Source organism: Eurypyga helias, unplaced genomic scaffold (genome assembly GCF_000690775.1).
Source record: "Eurypyga helias isolate BGI_N326 unplaced genomic scaffold, ASM69077v1 scaffold29999, whole genome shotgun sequence".
Classification (NCBI taxonomy): domain Eukaryota; kingdom Metazoa; phylum Chordata; class Aves; order Eurypygiformes; family Eurypygidae; genus Eurypyga; species Eurypyga helias.
In genome coordinates this window covers 56,116-60,696 of record NW_010272206.1, presented here as the reverse complement: position 1 = coordinate 60,696, position 4,581 = coordinate 56,116, and positions in this window count along the sequence as shown.

The following is a 4,581-nucleotide window of genomic DNA, read 5'->3' as shown; positions in this document are numbered from 1 at the left end:
AATACAGGCTCTTTTTAGAACTGAATCTGAGGCATTGGGCTGAGAGCCCTCAGGGTGGGCAGCCAAACCCCAAACCAGTGTAATGGCCTGATCCTGCAAGTGCCTGACTGACCCCTGGCCCATGGAAGCCTGGGAAAGGAGGAGCAAGCATGTACTGAAGCATCTCATTGATACCTGATTGCCCTTCCGTGGTTCAGTGGAAGCAATAAAAAGACTCCTCTGCAAGGCCATAGGCACTGGAGCAGCAACACAAACCCTCAATGAGTTACTTGAAGGCAGTGCTGCTGTCTGATCACTCCCTTCAGGGGAGAAATAAATAGCTTGCAAGTCGCCTGCTATTCCCAGTGTTCTTTCAGCAAGAGGATTTTGCCCAAGGATGACAGGCGCTGGAACCACAGGCCTTTCCTTTGTGACTGAGATTAGAAATGATGTATCTCAAGCAGCTTCAACTTCTGCTGTGAGTCAGTAGCTCTGTGCAGCTGCTAAACCTGAAGGAATTTTAAATGAAGAATATTGGATTGTCTTGTTTCCCCTCATGCTTTTCTGTTACCCTTTGCCTTTACACCCACTGGAGCAGCCAGAGGGGCTCATCTCTGGGAGCTGATGCATCTTTCCTCCAGATGCTGCAGGATTAAGAAAATGGATTTAAAATGGGGAAAACGCCTATGTTATTAGTATAACATAACTCCGTGTAGAAGCCATTTCATGTTGAGCCCTGGCTCCACCTGAGAGCAGATGTTTTGTCTTGGAAGCTGTTTTTAAAAGATGTATGGATGAAACCTGGTGCCGTCAGTTATGTATGCAGTTTGCTCCGTGACCTGCAGAAAACAACAGCTGTGTGATGCTCTTGGGATGCAGCTTTGAGCACGCACCGCACGACGGGGCTCCGCTCCTGCCCCGGGGATGCAGCTCTGTTTGCCTCCCGTGCTCTGGCTTCCAGGGAGCAGACCGAGATGGCTCCTGCAGCCTGTGCGGAGCTCGCTGCAGACACGGGTCCGGCTGCTGATCCATGATGAGACCAAGGGCAGGCAGTTTGATTTGCAGCCTTGCTCGTGCTTGCCTGCCCTTCTAGCCTTAGGAGGGATGACTTCTGCACAGTGACACCAGCTTTGCCATGTGTGGCAACACAAATAAGCCATAGTTGAGTTCCCAAGGGGAGGCTTCAGTACGTTGCTGGGATGGGCCAAATGGCTTTGCCAGGTTATCTGTTTCCATAATTTTCAGGTGCCCCTGTGATTTTTCTGACCCGTGAGCTGGTATTTGCTCCTCGGTGGGTATCCCAGTTGGTGCCTGTTCTGAATGCTGGCCCCACGCAGCACACCGGGCTTGGCTGGTGGCACCTCCCTGGGTGCTTTGCGTAAATTGCTATGATTCCTCTGCCCTGGCTTGGAGCTGTCTGAGTGCAAATCAGCTGCAGGGCATGTTTCTCTGGTGGCCCACACTGCCGAGTTGAGGTGGTGCTTTGTACACTCTGGAATATCCATTCATGCCGGAAAGTGTCGATTAATATTCATCTCCCTGGGGCTATTTGTTAATTACTGTTATTCACCGGTACTGCCTGGTGTCCCATGATGCTGCGCCAGACTGAGTGCATCCTGAAAGGGTTACATCCATTCCAGGGTTTCAGAGTGCTTGGTAAACATCAGTATTTTATTGCAGCCTTTCTGGGAAATATTGTTCCTGTTTTCAAGAGTAAGAAATTGTATAGTGTCCAGGGTGAAAGAGAATATAGGTGGCAAAGCTGGGAACTGCATGTCCTGACTCCCACTCCTTCCCTTCAGTGCCTCTTTACCCGTGTCACAGTGAGGTTAATTGTGAATTGAAGGGAGACCTTGGCTTCGTCTTTCCCTGAACTGTACAGGGCAGCTGCAGCACTTGCATTGCATGCTATTACAATGGTTCTGCTGTTCTGCTTAAGATGGGAGGGAGCAAAAGGTTGTTTCGAAGGAAGTTACCAGCTGGTGAATTAAATACCAGACTGTGCCCATTTGCAAGGTGTGCCTCGCAGATGTGGTGGGACCACTGCAAACCATGGGTACCGGGAGAAGAAGGAGCAGCCTGGGTGGCCATGGGGTCTGGTCACCATAAAGGTATTGGCTTGAAGAAAGCCGGAGAACAGCCCTTGTTGTTAGAGTGCTCAGGCACTTGTGATTCTAAATAGTTACCTGTCTCTTGAGCGTTGAGAAGACAGCAGTTAATTTATAGAGAGAGCTGGAGAAAAATGTTTCCTGTCAGAAAACTGCCTGCAAGTTAAATGACAAAGAACTGAGTGAAGCTCCTGGGTGCCTTGCCTTGAGGAGCGGTTATCTTTGGGCCATGAACACAGATCTTGATTCTTACAGTCAAGCAGGAAGCTTTTGGGATGGGCAGTGGCTGACAGTGCTTTGGGGGGGGTCGTGTCGGTGCTGTGCTCCAGCTATGCTCCTGTGAAGCTGTCATATCACTGCTGACACTGCATCAGAGACAGCAGCTGTTTTCACAGATTTGTACTGAGAAAAGAGCCTTGGGGGTCATATCTTGCAGCAAAGCACAGGGGCTATCAGATTGGGCTTTACTGGCCAAGCTCTCTGCAGCACAAAGGCAGGAATATAAACCACTGGTGACTAAACAAATGCGGATATCTATCATGGCAAGTAACGTGTGTTTCTCCTTCCTTTCTGACAAACAAGCCCTTCTGATTTCAGGGAGGAGTAGCTTGCTTGGGAAACCCAGGGGCCAACATCTCACGGCAAGTGAACAAGGACTTATAGATGTAAAGGCAGATGAACGTCCTGGAATCATGAGACTCCAAGTGTGCCTTGGCATTTCCTGGCCTCTGAGTTCAGCCGAGTGTCTGAGCTCCTGCACTGGTCTAAATAATAAAACATACAAGTTCACTGCGACGCGCCCAGGATTTTAAGGCTGCGGCCCTTGGCCAGCTCTTGTATCAATTGCTTCCATCAGGGCTGTAATCCAGGAAACTGCAAGCTTGAGCTAGTTGGTTGATTGAAGTCTGTGGTTTGGTGCTTTCCTGGGTAAAGGCCCTGGAGAAAGGGAGGCTGTGGTGTTATGTGCATTCATCCCTTTCATGTGCACTGCTGGAGTGCAGACAGAAGTGTGCCAGCAAATACCACAGGCTCTGTGAGGAGATTGTGTTTGATAGGGAACTTTGACATTGTGTTCAGGTGGTGAAGGAGTTAACAATGCAATGGTTGAAAATACCGACTTTTTCCTCTGCTGTTCTGGAAGAAAATGAAAACTCACTCTGCAAAATGTACCTTTCCTTTAATGAAGCCATTCAGTGGCATTGGTGTTTATGAGAGAAAGTTGTCATCAGTCAGGCCATTGAGTGAGCATTTTACAGAGTTGCGTGGGAGATCGGCAACAGAAGGAGCCTGTGAAACCTGCGTGGGTGCCTGAGACCCAGCCTCAAACAGAGGTGTGCTGTCGTGCCGTATGTCCTCAGGAAGGAGCTCCTGGGCTCTGGGACTGCATCAGTGAGCTGGCATCCTCCGTTACCTGCTGTGACCTCTGTGGCTGGCCAAGTCCTGTCCCAGCATCCAGGACTGTCCCTGTTCTAAAGCCAAACCCACAGTGACACAAGGATGAGAAGTGAGCAGAGAAAACCTGTTGGGTTCCCCCCTGCTGAACAAACCAACATTCCGCCGTGGCGGTAATCCCTCCAAATGTCCCCGAGAAGTCTGATCAGTATGTTTTCGGGGAGTCCTTTTGGGTTTGCTGAAGCAGGACCAGACTCCAGCCGTGCTCGGTGAAGCTCCAAGCCCATGTGCAGAGCTCACCTGCCCAGGGCCAGGGTGGCTGTGCTAGCAGCAGCCTTCGGGAGGGAAGGAAGGAGATGCTGTACAGTCCTGGCTCCAACCGAGAACTGAGTCATTTGTCAAGGCTGACGGCTCTCTCCCAGAGCTGGTTTGCCTGAGGCTAACGTGGCACACAGACAGGAGACGTAAAAAAATGTATCTATCTATATACACACAGAGGAGAGAAAAGTAACAGCTCAAAACATGTGACTGGAATTAAAATAAAAAAAAGAATTCCCAATTAAAGCCATGTGTGTTGGAGGATGTAACTGCTCCTGAAAGGCTCGTAGAGGCTGTTCGCACAGCACAAATGCAGCCACTCCATAATGCCTTGGATTAAAACAGGCAGGCTTCTCCAGCAGGCGAAATCCGTGTGGAAGCAGTGTCGTTCCTGCGTGTCAGCAGCTTCCACAGCCCACCGCCCTTGCAGGCTAAGGTAAGGAGCTGTCGTCACCTGTCTGTCCTCCCTGTCACTGCTGCCGGTGCTCCTGACGTGTGTTTCTCTGTGGAGCCTGCTGTTGTGCCACGTCCTTCTTTCACTGCAAGATGACGATGTCTTTAAGCAGAAACAGACTTTTTCTGCAGACATGCATTATTCAGCAGGCAGGATAAATGAACTCCCTTGGTTTGGGCGTGTGTGTAACCTTGATGCGATATCCTCCCTTCCCTCACCAGGCTAAGGGAGGAGGGGAGCAGTGGATCCTTGCAGTGGTACAGAGCAGCCTGTGTTCTGTGTGAAGCCATTGCAATACCTCTGAGGTTGCAACCAGGAGCTAACCTAAAC